The following is a 14954-nucleotide window of genomic DNA, read 5'->3' as shown; positions in this document are numbered from 1 at the left end:
CAGAGTCCCAAGGCCAGCAAAAATTAATTAAGGAAAACAGGAGGATAAAGGCGAAAAGTTTGGGATGACCCTGCAGAAAGTGCCAAGTCTAACACATGTTTATGTCTAAAACCCAAGTTAAGTGCATAAAATATGAATGGTAACCAAACAGAATGAGAAAAAAATGCTGTAATGCATGGCATGACCAGCAAAAAGAAAATAAACATTACTTAAATGTTTAATAAGTTCCCAGCATTCTAGCACCCTATTGCTGCTTCTAAGCGCTACGCTACAATTTAGCAGAAGCAGAAAAAAGCAAGTCTGTAAATCCAGGTCCTTAAACGGATCACACCACATACCTTTCCCCAGTAAGAAATATCACAGCCCCTGCCTAGGAGTGATAAACAGTGTCTGGCTGAAGCACACTTCTCTGCTCCATGGTTGACACCCCTGAGCAAGCCTTGACCAGGGACAGCTGGTCACAGGAAACCAGTGTGACCTCTGGCTTCATCCTTCTGTCTCAAAGCCTCTCCAATTAATGGTCAGATATCTGAGTTTTTATAGTATCTAATGCTAATTTTATCTCCTGTTTATAAGTTTAGTGACACTACATTCCACAAAAATGTAGGGGCATATTACCAAGGGCCTTATCGCCCCTTTCACGGGAATGTTTCCCGCTAAAGCGGCGATAATTTAATCGCCCTATTACCTAGCCGTCGCTAACACCAGTTAGCTACAGCTAATAGGCGATAGCGGGCATTTAGGGGCCCACTTTGCATGTCAGCGATAATTATCGCTAATGACATGCAAAGTGGGCGTGCCAAGATGTTAGCGACTGGAAACAGTCGCTAACATCGCTATCCCCTATTACCAACTTTTGGAAATAATCGCGCTAAGCGCGATTATCTCCAACAGCTAACGCCTGCCCAGAGCAGTTCCTAGCCATGTTATCCAATGGTAGGTGGATAACATGGCTAAGAGCATTTGCTCGGTAATGCATGAATATCGTTGACTTTTCAGCGATATTCATGCATTCCTGCCAATTTTTATCGCTTAGGAGATAAACCTTGATAATATCAAGGCTGCTAAGCGCGGCGATATTATTTTGGCCGCTAACCAAGCTTAGCGATAATTATTGCCAAAGCTTGGTAATATGCCCCTCAGTTTACAAAATAAGTATGGTGAGAAAAGGATCATCTCAATTCACATGTAGATGGTTAGCCTTCACTGTGAGTCTTCATAATAACAAGGCAGTGACCAGAACACAAACCATGAAAATATATCAGCGTAGGTAGGAACAGACTTGATGCTAACGCTTGGGCTTGTATCTAAATGTCACACTTTCTAATTAAAATGGATAAAAGAGTCTGCATGCAAGCATGTGATAAAAATAGAAAATAGAAGACATTTAAACAGACCCCATAACAGCGTTCATGAGATACCTGGATTGTAAATTGAGATAGATGCATTCAAAAGACATTTATAATATAATGAAATGCATATAATGCTCAAAAGGATGCTAATAGAATAAAATACTGCACTCAAAATTGAATAAAACATGGCTGAAAATGTCACATAAAATGTTGCATAAAATTTATGTGAAATACTGCATAAGAATATTGCATAAAAATGAAACAATTATTCTCCTATGCACATTGGTAGATTAGAACCGAACCCAGCATGGCATTATGGGCCAGATGTATCGATCTTTCACACAAAAACAACACAGCAAAACACATTGCTGTGCTGCGTGAAAGGGAAAGGGCAGAATTGTGCTGTATTTACCAATATGTGGTACACTCCTGCTCTCTGCCTGTGCTGGCACACAATCTGCTGCATAGTAAGCATGGGCGGATTTTAAGAATTGGCAATCCGCGAACTTGCGTATTTACGGATTCGCAATCCGCAAAATCCGCGAACGCTCGTGAATTTAGCGGATTTTTATATTTTTTGGGTTTCGCAACTGTTTCTGCCATTTCGCGAGGGTTTTTTACCAGTTCGCAAATGCGAACTCACTTTTCGGGTAGCAACGGTCGCGACCATGTTGTTTCTACGTCTGTTTCATCACAGCACCCTCTTTTTCACCACTGCAACCCTCTGTTTCACCACTGCCACCCTCTGGCTCACCCATGCCACCCTGTGTTTCATCACTGTAGATTATGGGGGGAAAAGCACACCTGCCCTGCCTCAACTGACATGAATGAATTAGGGGCTGATTGATTAATGTGTCACTGAATTTGAACTTCCAGTCTGGCACCTGCTTCCTTATCTGTAATTGCTTTCTGTTGCAGTCTAATTTTTTTAAGCAGGACCTTTTGCATACTTGTAGCTATTCTCTCAGCCTGCTGTGAGGGTCAGAGCAGGGTCATAGAATAGTTGCAAGTAGGCAACTGAACTCTGGAGGGGCCCCTCTGGAAACACTAGAGGAATGGTTTCTAATGTTAAGATTGAACTTTTGCACCTGCTGAGTGCTTTCAGTTTTGCAAAAATCGTTTTTCTGCAATTTCGCGCGGGGCGCGAATTCGTGCGAGATCGATTTCGGAAGCCGCGAATTCGTGCGAATACACAATTTGTTTTTTTTGCTGCGTGTTTGTTCGCGTGATTTTTTGCGTGTTCGCACGCCGCTTGTAGCGCAACGTTTGCGAAGTTAATCTAGCGGTCGTACATGGGCGCGGCCATCTTGTTTGCGTGACTTAATTCCGTTTCCGGGCGCTATGTGTAATCTCGCAAAGTGTGCGCCTCGCTAATACATGTTCGCGTGTGATCGCTGGGAAAATCTCGCGCGAACTTACCCATGCGGTCGTCAACGGGTGCGGCCATCTTGTTTTTCATTCATTGCTATGGTTCTGGGCATGCTTTCTGTAACCTCTGTCAATATCTGCCATCCTTTGCTTGTTTGAATTTTTTTTTTCTATTTTACTTATTATCTATCCCTCTATTATTCTAGCTCTATATTTTTGTGTTTTCTGCTACTTTGGGTTAATTTTAAACTACTTTTTAAAATTATTTTCTTTTCTTCTTCCCTATTCTATTTCTACTTTATTATTTACCTTCCTTTCTGCCCAGACCATGGTAAAGGGATTTTTAGTGCGGAGGAGGTGGCCGCACTAGTCTTTCATGTCCAGCGCCGCCTCCCCAAGACCATCATGGGAGGCAGCAAGATCGCTACCGGCTACGGGATCCGGGAGCGCCGGAAGCGGTGGGAGAAGGTGTGCCGGGCCATGTTTGAACACTCTGGGGTCCGGCGCACCTACAACCAGGCCACCCACTGCTGGACGGATCTCATGGACCGGGAACGCGACTTTCTGGACGTGCTCGGCATCGAGATCCCCGGGCTTGTTGAGTAGTAGTAGCTATTTCTAGCTATTTCATCACTACTCTGTTTTCTCCCGCTCTGTGTGTTATTATATTGCAATTTTTTGTTTTTTAACAAAAGCAATAATGCTGCCAATTACATTGTAGGTAAATTATATTTCAAAATCTTCTGTGCATTTCAGGTGCACTGCTCTCCTTCTCAGTAGCCTTGCTACTATGCTTATTTGTTTTCTATTTTGTGTTCATTTCATTGACCTGAGAAATTATGTATGAGTGTAGTGTAAAGAACTGCGTAATGCTAGACACTAAGGGTCAGATTTTCAATTACCGGCGCATCCCTGCAAAGTAGCAGGGATGCGCCAGTAATTGTGCACCACGCCACCTCCACCCATGGTGCGCCGTATTTACAATGCGGCGCACCATGGGCCCAAAACGTCACAGGAGCCTTACGCATCTGTGCCGTAAAGGCGGCGCATTGCTGGAGTTGCGTCACAACGATGGCGCAGCTCCAGCAATGCTCTGGGGTGCCCTTTCTTCCCAATGCTGCGTCAAGCCGTACGTCTGCTTCAAGCAGGCGCAGGGTTTGAGCCACGCATCATTGTCCTAAAAGTGACTGATTGACATCTTGCAGATTTCCCTCAGCCACTTTTAGGATGCGTTCCTGCGCAGGAACGCCCTCTCTTGCGCCAGAACGCCCCCTGATGACGCAGGGCTTTACAACGTGATGCATCTCCCATATGCATCACGTTGTTAATATACGCCGCACCATGGCGCCTCTTTTGTTATGCCTCTGCGTCACAAAAGTCACGCAACAATGGAGCAAAAGAGCCGCAAGGGGCTTGTAAATCTGCCCCTACAGACTCAAGTCCAGTCCTTCCTTTGTACACCTGGCAATAAGAAGAAATAGTGGTGGTGGATTGATAGTTTGAGTATTTTAATGACTGGTTAATGTAGTAGGAAACTTTTTAGTGTTGTCGCTGATCTGCAATCACGATGGAGTTTGTCTGTCACTTCGCGTGCTGCGGACTGCTGCCTGCCAGTCCTAGGCGAACCTTTTTAGTAGTTTGTTTAGTGAGTTGCATAACTTTCCAAGTCGACGGTCCGCAAATCAAGCAATACTAATATCGTAGTAGACCACATGAGATAGGTCAATATATCCCGTTGAATAGTTGTCTATTTGCTATTTCGCCAAAAGATTTTGTTATTGTTCTTTTGAAATGTTTGATTTGGTTGACAACAATCATCCATGTTTTTGGGTCTTTCTTTCTTTCATGTTGTACATCAGCTCCCCCCAGGGGCAAGAGGACATTGGAGGAGGCTGCAGCTGCTGAACAAGGCCAGGATCGGTCAGGCGAGGGCTCCTTTGCTGGCCCCGGTAGGTTTTAATTTTAATATAGAGTACCTATTTTTCCGTAGCATTCCTCATTCGATTTTTTCTAAATCGTCTTTGATCTTCTTGTAGACTGTATCTAAATTCTTATCCTGCCTCGACTATGACTCCCTGTGGTATTACTAGATTTTTCTTATTTGTCTGTCTGTGTAGCTAACTAAGATTGAACATTTGGCAAAAGGTGTAAAACGAAACTCCCATTCTAGTCAGCAATAGCTCTATGCACTGAGTGCAGTCCTCTGGGATTGTCCATAAGGTCTTTTCAAGTCTTCTAAATGTTTATGCTTTGACAATTACCAACAATAAAAAGGTGAATGACCACCAAGAAAGAATAAGATACTACTTTACTTTTGGTTTGGATAGAAGGACAATCGATACTACTACTGTTGCAGGGACAAATCTGTACAAACAGAACTATGGACACTAAAGTGCATTGTTTATCAATTATAATAGGCACAGGTAGACTTTCCACATACCTCAGTGATATCAGACTTTGAAGAACCCCCAATCTCCTTACTGACTAGATAGTGTGGCAGAGTCATTTAGCTCCCGAATTCATCGATGATTGATCCCCAATGATTATTATCCAACGCAGGACAAGAGTACGGAGTCAGAGTCCAGAAGTGTCAGAGGTACGGGCTCATGCATTGCAAATTGTAAAACCTTTTGCTCATTCACTCATGACCAAAAACCACAGAGTCTATTTAAGTTTTAAAGCTTTATTAAAAGTAAAAATATTTATTAAAATCAAGCATGTCATAAAACATAAACGGTTGATTAAAAATGGAAAAGTGCTTATAGTGATTTATTTCACACATTTATTGTGGGCGAGCCGAGCCCTCACCTGGTTTGAACTTTAATTTTTCTTTTTGGTGCTGAATCGGTGGTCCCTCCGTCCTAGTGATGATGATTTGTTCTTAGAAGTGAAGCTTCTGTCTGTTATGAGACAAATGGTGCGTGTTAAAAAGCAAGCATTCATCAGTTGTGCCAAAAAGTGCAGCAAGACAACACCCTTCCCTGGAAAAAGGGACATTTTTACTTTAGAGTAGACAGACACAAATTATTAGATTGTTTTCTGGATTCACATTTCTTCATTCCTAGACCAAATACTAGTGATTGGTGTATGTCTATGACATCTAACATTCTTAAATGTACTTTGTAGGTGGAACATCTGGTGCTGGGCCCAGCGCAGAGGTGGAGGAGGAAAGTTCTGGGGAGGAGGCGTTGCAAGTGCCGGACCAAACTGCTGTGTGGGTTGCCATGGTAGTGGCGGGCAATGGTAACCTCTTATATTCCTTACTTATTGAGATTGCAGACTGCATAGTGTGCTCCCCGTGAGAAAACGTAAGGTTTGTCCAGATGAGAGACTTGAAGAAGAATGATTGACATATAGTTTGAATGGATGGATGCCTGGATCATGGTACTATCTGACTCTTAGATAGCATAAGTGTATCTCGAGAGAGTAGACGGTCACTGGATGAACTAAGTGTTACTTTGAAGAGCATGTAACACCGCACCCGCACGTCCGTCCCATTGTAGGAAAGGCAAGGAAAAGAAGTTGTAATTTTGTCCGAATACTACCATGAATAGTAGCAGTAGTTTGTATTGCAAGCACAGCATATATCCGGCTATTACGACGATGGCCACTCACTACCTCTGTTAATAAGTTTAGTAGAACTCGGTCATTCTTGTGTGGATGTATCACTGTTCACTCAATAAAAAGCAAAGCACATAAAGTCATCCCATATGTAAGCAAATACATACCATGTGCAGTGATAGATAATCAGATTATTTATCTTCTTCATTTTCCTTTTCTAGTATCTATTCATTGGCACTGTAGGGTGAAAGTTAAATTAATTAAGCAGTAGCCCTTGTAACAGAGTATTCTCAGTGACACCCGTAATAGAAAAGTAAGAGCATCACCACCTGCATGTACTGGACTGGTACAGTAACGCAAGTCTGTCTCACTCATCATGGCGGGCGTCTGTTTTTCTCTGGTGCAAGGTGACTGCGCTGGCATTATGCCGGCTTGCAGAAGTTAACGTACCAATTTTGCTAAACAAGAGAGAAGAAGAAGAATAATACTGGTGTACTGTCATAGTCGACTCTAATGGAGTGAGTCCATAGTGCTCATAGAATTGATTCCTTAAACTCCCACTAATGTTAGAGCAAGGATGAAGAAGTGGGAGGTTAGATAGATACTGGACACAATAGTTATGAACTGCGCTTGCAAGTTGCTACGTCTACTGTGACACAACTTTCTGCTGAATCATTTTGTGTTAATCTTAAAGAGCATTGGTTACAGACTATGTCTTTCTTTCTTCATATAGATGCTCCTTCCAAACCAACAAGGAAGGAGCTGGCTGAAAGGGCCCGGCAACGGAGGCTGGAGGCCACTGTCCCCGAATATCGGCGGCTGGTGGCCCAGGAGGAGGAGGACACGCAGAGTACGTCAACAACATCCATGGCGACACCTGCATCCTCCTATGCGCTCCCTGGGTCAGCCAGTCAGTGCAGCTGGTCTCCAGCGGTACAGAGCCGGGGTACCGCAGCCACCCACCACCGCCGAGCAGCAAAGACATCAGCTGCCCCCCACAGCAGTTGCAAAAAAAGGATGCAGCGCCTTTCCCTGAGGGTTTCCTACCTCGAGCAGGAGCTCCTCTACAACAAAACCCTGCTCGAGTCCCTCCGCAAGGAGCATGCTGACCTGGCCCGAAAAGTTAACAGCAGCCAGTAGGAGGAGACTGTCCCTTGCCCCTTTTTTAAAGACTTCTGGGGGGGGGGAATTGGGAGTTGGGTTTTCTACTTTTTTGGACTTCGTTTTCAGGGACATTCATTGGGGTTCGGGAGGGGGGTGGGTTGGGTCTTGCGGGAGATTTTTTATGTTACTGGATATATAAATATACTTTAATCTTAATCTTAGCATACGTTTTTTTTACTGCTTTTGAGGCTGGTGGGTGGGGGTTTAACAGTCCTGAAACTTAAGTGGCATCTTGATTCAAGTTGTGTAAGTACTAATGGCACAAATGTTTTCAAAACTAAGTGCCTCTCACAGAGTAAGTGAATTCAATAGTCCTAGGACCGTCACTCTCTCGTCTCTCCTAATACTCCATTATACTACCTCCCCCCAAACGCTTATCTTGCCTGTAATTTGTGTTTGGAAATAGGGCTAGGCACAGGGCTGGCTACACGCGAAATGGTGATTAAGGTTGGCAATCCTGGGCGGATGAAATGAAATGTCATCATTGCGGTGGTACTTGTGGTGTTACACAGTGAAAAAAAAGAAAATGAAACCTTGTTTGTCCTTACCGTAGCATTAGAATGGTACGATAGAGAATATAGCAGGTGACAGTACACTAGAACAGTGCCACAATGTAGCCTAACAAATGGTAAAGTATTTAAAGTATAACTACTACTTGCGTTGAATTTCTTTGACATTGGCTACTATTACAAGAAATAGTACTGAAGGTGAAGGACACAGCAGCGTAATAATTTAATTTGCCACGTCTAGGAGGAAGATGTTCTTGATGACCAATCAAGTTGATGGCGCACACGAAAATCTGCTTTCATTTGCCAATAGTGACTCGGTGTCAAGCTGAGTAAGAATATATCCTCGGATTCCTTCACCAGCCTGTTGCTATGACCTTATCCTCCCCAGCAAGTGTGTGGAATTATTGCTGTCATTTAGTCACACATCAATCAAAACCACACAGCCCGGGGGAAGAGGGTTAGGGTTTGGAAAATGGACGGGAATGGGGGTTTTTGGGAAAGTTTTGTTGAGAGAAGAAAAAAAAAGCTCCGTCCATCAATGTTGGTGACCAGAAGACACCCTGTCCACTGCCTGCCTTGCGGATGCTGAATTGCGGCTCGCTAATGTGAAGCCTGACTTCATCCTTTTCCCGTTGCACAGGCTGAAACCCGGGCTGTAATTATTGATGGAAAAACAGGAAGTGATATTAGAACACCACTGACGAATAAATATAAGGTATGTACACTGTGTAGTGCAAAAAGTCACACTTTGGGGCCGATTCACAGAACTAACTTAAGACAAAATCCTAAACTTACTACTTTTGGTATTCACAGAAGTTAGGATTTTGTCTTAAGTTTGTCTTAAGACAAACTTAAGACAGACTTAAGACAAAATTAGGACAAAATCCTAACTCAAGTCTGTCTTAAGACAAACTTAAGACAAACTCCTAACTTCTGTGAATACCAAAAGTAGTAAGTTTAGGATTTCGTCTTAAGTTAGTTCTGTGAATCGGGCCCGTAGAGTTTCCTAATAGACAGTACAATATTTTTGAAAGTGCGTACTCTGTCTGAGTTTCCTTTTGAAGAATAAATAAGTATGGGCAAATTAATTTAGCAGATCTTTCCCCTCAAGCTAGGTGTACTGTAAACTGTGTTTTAGAACAAAATTAGACCTTCCCAGGAGTGCTCCCAGACCCTTACTAAACCCAGTCGCAAAAATGTAGAAGACCCCCAATCAGATCTAAAAAAACGAGGCCTAGTAGAAAATGGTGACAAAACGTACTTTGAAAGTAAAGTAGGCCCAAATCCCCCCCGGCTCTTACCCACTGTGGATTGTATTCAAACCACTTGCAAGCAAGCAAAAGTATCCATACCCAGCATCGCTCCAAGACTCGCAAACCCCCCCACAAACAGCCCCCGCACAAACACATGCAATACAATACTGCTAACCCTAACGAGCCCAAAGTTAAGAATAGTGGCAAACGCTTTCTTTAACTAGGCCAAATCCCCCCTTTCCCACCATAGATTTTCTTCAAACCACTTGCAACCAAAATTACACTTTCCCATGAGTGCTCTAAGACCCCAGAGCTCAGTTGCAAAAATCTAGAACACCCCGGAACACATGCAATCCTGCTGCTAGTGCTAACCCTAACGAGTCCTAAGTTAATGTGCCACGCTTTTCCTCATGGATTTTATCCAAACCACTTTTATCCGGCATTAGACCTTCCAAGTAATGGCCCCAGAGCCGTCAACCCAGGCGAAAACAAGTAGAAGACCCCCAAATAGCCAAAAAGCAAAACTACAAAAATGGGGACTTAGTAATTTTCCAGGCAAATTTCCAACATCACTCCACGCGCGCTCTGCAGCTAGGCCCTAACTCCCCTTTGCCTCCATGGATTTTATTCAAACCACTTGCAATCAAAAGTATCCATACCCAGCGTTGCTCCCAGACCCCAAACCCAACCCACAAACACCAGGAACCCCCTCAAACAGGCCACCGAAAACATGATAGTGAGCAAAAAGGCAAAAACGTTTTTTGCTCCGATTTTCTCCAAACCACTTTTATCCGGTATTAGACCTTCCCAGCAATGGCCCCAGAGCTGTCACCTCACCCGCAAAGAAGTAGAACACCCCCACAAGTGCAGAGTCATTCTTCATTGGGCGTAATCCAGCCATCTGCTTTGAGGGAAATAGGAGTCTGGAGGAGGAGGATAGAGGAGCATGTTCTTGTGAACTTGTGAACCTGAGGAATGCAGACTGCGGCACCTTCAAATCAATAAGCAAATAAGTGAAGACAGTTCTGCTGATGGGCTTGTTTTTGTGATTAGGTGATTAAAGTTTTTGTTATATAGATTTTGCAAAACAAAGAAAGAGACACACAGGAATAAAAGTGAATAAGGACGAAAAAGAAAGTTAGTGATTCATTGACTCATTTTCAAGGCTCGGTGTCAGGGAAGAAGAGCTCGGCCTCAAACTCTGCAAATTCATACGGGAGTAGGTCACTTAACATAGAAGAACTTCCCTCATCTAAGTTGGTGTCCTCCTCGTCTTCTTCCTGCGTGCATTCTCGTATTTTGTAATCTGGTGGTATGAGGTGCTGATTCATCTTGATCATTGTTAACCTCTCCACATTTTTGGGCGAGAGGCGGGTCCTTTTGGAAGTTACAATGCCACCAGCAGCACTGAAAACATGTTCAGAAGACACACTTGCAAGTTGGCAAGAAAAGTAATTTATAGCCAGTGTTGGACTTGGCCCGCAGGGCAGGTTCACCCCTAAACTTTTTGCCTTATGTGTGACCCTGTGTCAGTGATTTTTGGGTCTCTGCGCACTTTCCCCTGGGTCCCAGAGTGAAAGTGCGTGCGTGTAGTAAGGCTGGCCTGCCCTCCCATAGGAATGCATGGGGAATGTGTGTGTCCCTGGTAGTTCCTGATGCGTGGGGAGTGCAGGCTCGAGTTTAGTATGTCTGAACTCGTGAGAGTGAATGCTGCAAGATGGTGTCTGCGGCATGTATGTGTCTAGAAGGGAAGTGCTACTTCTGGACATTGAGATATGTGTGCAGTGAGGGTGCTGGAGCGTGATTGGCTGGAGCTGGCTGGCATGCCAGGCTCCAGGTAGTCTGGATGGGTCTGCCCGGTGGTGAGTGGGAGATTAGCATGAGTGATGTGTGGGAGGAGTGTACCTGTGTCCTGGATGGGCTGGGTTTTCCCCACACAATGCTGGCTCCGCCCCCCTGTGGTGTGTCTAACGACCCTAGCCTCCCCAGTGAAAGAAATGGGTGGTTGGGCCATCAAGAGTGCTCCAAAGCCAGCTGAAACTGGTTTTCCCCCCACCCTGCACCTTGAAACAAAGGATTTGGTACTATAAGAAGGGGCTGTGTCCCCTTGGAAAATGTTCTGCTTTAGGATCCTGCCAGAGGGGGCTGTTGCTGCTGCTGGGGCCAGGAGGACCGCCACTTGGGGTGTCTCCCTGCCTGGAGACCCAGTGTGCTGGCTCTGGGCCCAGCCTTGCCCCCCTGCCTGCCTCCAGCCCCTGCTGGAGCTTTGTCCTGTCCTCCAGTGCTGGGGAGCACTGAGGATTCTTTGCCTGCAGCCTGAGGGCGCTGCTCTCTGCCCTTCAGCGCTGGGGAGCGCTGGAATCCCTGCATAGCGCTTGGAAGCGCTTTATTTTGGCCCTAGCGCTGCGAGCGCTGTGAGAGCACAGCCGGTGCCCACCCGGCATCTGATCGCCCTGTGTGGCGGTTTGACGGCGCGGGTGCCACCCCGCTCATTGCCGCTTTGTTTGCCCGTTTTGTGGATTCACGAGGGAGCCCACTCCTCGGATCCTGGGAAGCCGCCTGCCTGCCTAAGAAGCGAGCCGCCGCGCTGCCCGCGGCGACCCGGAAGTGGTAAGCGGCCCGGCCAATCCCAGCGCGGCCCAGGAAAGGCCAACCGGAAGTCCCGCCTCCTCAGCCGAGCCGGGGAAGGAGAAGCTGCCGGCCGGGTCCCCGAGGCTCCCCGAGTGGAGAGGGGAGCCCCGGGACGAGGGGAAAGGAGCCCCGCGGCGAGAGGAGCCGCCCTGCAGCCCAGAGCCGGTGAGTGTTGCGAGAAGCGAGGGGAGGGGCGCCGGGACACGTTGTCGGTGTCCGCCCCCCCCCCCTCAGCAGCGCGACCTCGCGCCCTTGTGTTTAGAGCCAGAGAGGCTCTTAGGGGGCATTTCTCGTCCTGAGTCCCCAGAGGGGGGACTCCAAGCGCCCCCACGTGTTCGAGTGTCCCCCGTGAGGGGCCCTGACGCCCGCATCATTGTGGAGGAGCCCGGATAGGTTCCTGGGGGCCATTTTGTTCGTAGAGCCCAGCGAGGCTCCTACATTGGCCCCCCCATTTGCTCTCGAGCCCTGAGAGGCTCCCCCGCCCAGATGTCGTGTCACGAGCCCTGAGAGGCTCAGGGGCATAATTGTGGTTCAGAGCCTAGTGAAGCTCTTGAGAGACAGTCAGTTGGGCAGAGCCTGCGAGGCTCCAGCGTTGGCCCATTATTGATGATTCAGCTGCCCAGCACTTTGTGGGCAGCTGCCACGTTTAGGCCCTGACATTTGGACACAGAGACTGTCACAGGTGGTGACTTATCTGAGTTTGGCGCAATTGTGTGCTTTTACACCTCTGAATGTTAATGCATCATGTGTGTTGTTTTTACACCCCTACAGGAATTGAGACATGTAGGTGGTTGTTTTTCTCCCTAGTACAGGTGGTGCTAGTGAGGTCCTGTTACCAGTGATTACTGGTTGTATGCTCTATTTTTATATTGTGTGCTACACTGATTTTACTGTCTAAAGTGCTATTTCTGAAAGTATTATTTCTAAAAGTGCTGATACCCCTGACAGTGGTCCAAGTGGCCCTGTCCTGTGCAATATCCCTTGTAAATTCCGCCCGTGCCTGTTGGCACAGTGTAACAAGATGTGTGTTTTATCTGATGTATATTTATTATAATACAAAGGCTATTTTTATATAACCTTCTGTGGAGTTTTCCTTTGTGGTGGGCCTTTGGTTGTTTGTTGCTGGGGTGCGTGCGCAAATACTTAGCCTACATCGCCTCCAAGTTTAGCCTTGCTGCTCGCGCCACGTTACCTAGAGGGTGAGTAGGGGTTATCTTGGCGTGTAACTCCCTTGCCCTGACTTGGGTGTGGTGGTCTCTGACTGACTTTGGCGAAAGCCCTGGCCAGCCAGGGATCCCATTTCCAACATTGGTGGCAGCGGTGGGATAAGGATTTGTGTTTGCGTTGTACCACAGTAGCGGCTGGCCGCACTTCAAAGCTCTACATTTGTTAGATAACCACATTTTGGGGATTATTGTTTTTGGTAAAATTCCATTGTTTCTTCTCCTGAAGAGTGTCATTGTATAATTGCGTTCAGTGCATTTGTCCCCCGCCCTGCTTCCAGAGTTTGGTACCTGTGTCACTTTTGGTCAGGTTGAGAAGTCAGGGGTGGTAGAAACTGCCTTACCGATCCGAGGGGAGGGTGTGTGTGGATGAATGGTGTGTTTTCCTGGACGCATGAGTGAGTTCTTTTTTAAGGAGAGTGTGGAAGTTTTGGAATTGTGTACTCCTACTTCAGATTGCTAGATCCCTTGTGTTGCACGTGTCTGTAAGCATCCTGTCAAGATGGAATCTCCTTTTAACCTTTGTGGCCTGTTTAAGTACAGTGTGCATGAGTTGGTACGGTTATGTAAGGAGAGAGACATCCCAGTGAGTGAGTCAGACACCCAGTCCAAGCTTAGGGATAACATGATCCTGTGGCAGAAGAGTGACTGGGAGCGTGAGCACAGTGAGAGGGAGAGGGCCCGGGCCGCACACCATGAGGGTGGTGGGTCTGAGGGGAGCCCTGAAGAGTCTGATGTGGAGAGTGAGTTTGACGTGGATGGGCGCCAGCAGAGAGTGAGTACCCCCTAGATAGGGAGTCCCTTGCTGGGTCCAGTGTCAGATGTAGCACCCCATCCCTTTCCCTGTCCCCAGAGGAGTGGGTGGATAGGAGAGAAGAGAGGGAGCACCAGCTGGCCATGGAGAAGCTCCGGTTAGAGTATGCCAGAGGGATGGCGCAGCTGGGTGTGAATGAGCGGACTGCAGAGGCTGAGAGGGCCTTGGCCAGGGAGAAGATAGCCCTAGAGTGTAGGTTATCCCCTGAGCGCAGTCTTAATTTTCTGGATCCCCCAGGGAGGGTTGAGTCCAGTGGTGGCAGCTATTTAAATCTCAGTCTAGAAAGTCCCAGTTCCCAGAGTATGGTTCCTGTTTCCCCAGAGGAGGAGAATAGGTTGAGGTTTAGGAACCTTAGGAAACCGTCTCATCAGTCTTGGGAAGACTTTGAGGAGGACTGTTGTGGAGCCCTGTGTGATTGGGTACGGGAGCCCACGAAATGTGATTGGAACATATTGTTCGATATGTTTCTCAGAGAGCAGTTGCTCAGTTGTTGTTCACCAGGGTTGCGCCAACACCTAGTAGGGTGTGGATTGTCTGAACCATGTGACCTGGCAGAGGAAGCAGACCGCTGGGAAAGGGCCAGAGGTTCTGTAGAGTCATTGGTGAGTGAGTCCAAAAGAAGTGGTTCAGGTATCTTCCAGCCCAGCGTGGTGGAAGAGGCTCAGTGTAGCCCAGCTAGGTCCCAGTATAGTGAGAAGGGTGTAGGGGCTGACTGCCTGGCTCAGTGGAGCAGGAGTCAGTGGGTGGCTGAGAGCCCCCAGAGGCCCGAATCCCTGTCTCAGAGCCTGGGTGGTTTCTTGAGGGAACACCAGGTTGGGGACCTAGGCTGTCCTGTTAGCCCATTTGAGGAGGATCTCCTAGTGAGTAGAGGACCTGGAGCGTCTGTAACCAGAGCTCCTGTGGTTCTAGAGGCTGGCAGTACCGCTCCGGTAGGGAGGGTACAGGAGTCCAGCATGAGGAGTGATTGGGGGATGAGTTTCCCAGTGGATGCACCAGTGGACCAGAGACTAGCCAGTTGGGCTAGATCTTCTTGGAGGGACCCGGGTGGCGCCACTTCTGGTCTGGGGGATCGTCACGCA

Source organism: Lissotriton helveticus, chromosome 11 (genome assembly GCF_964261635.1).
Source record: "Lissotriton helveticus chromosome 11, aLisHel1.1, whole genome shotgun sequence".
In the NCBI taxonomy this organism is placed as follows: Eukaryota; Metazoa; Chordata; class Amphibia; order Caudata; family Salamandridae; genus Lissotriton; species Lissotriton helveticus.
Note: the sequence above shows the minus strand (reverse complement) of the source record.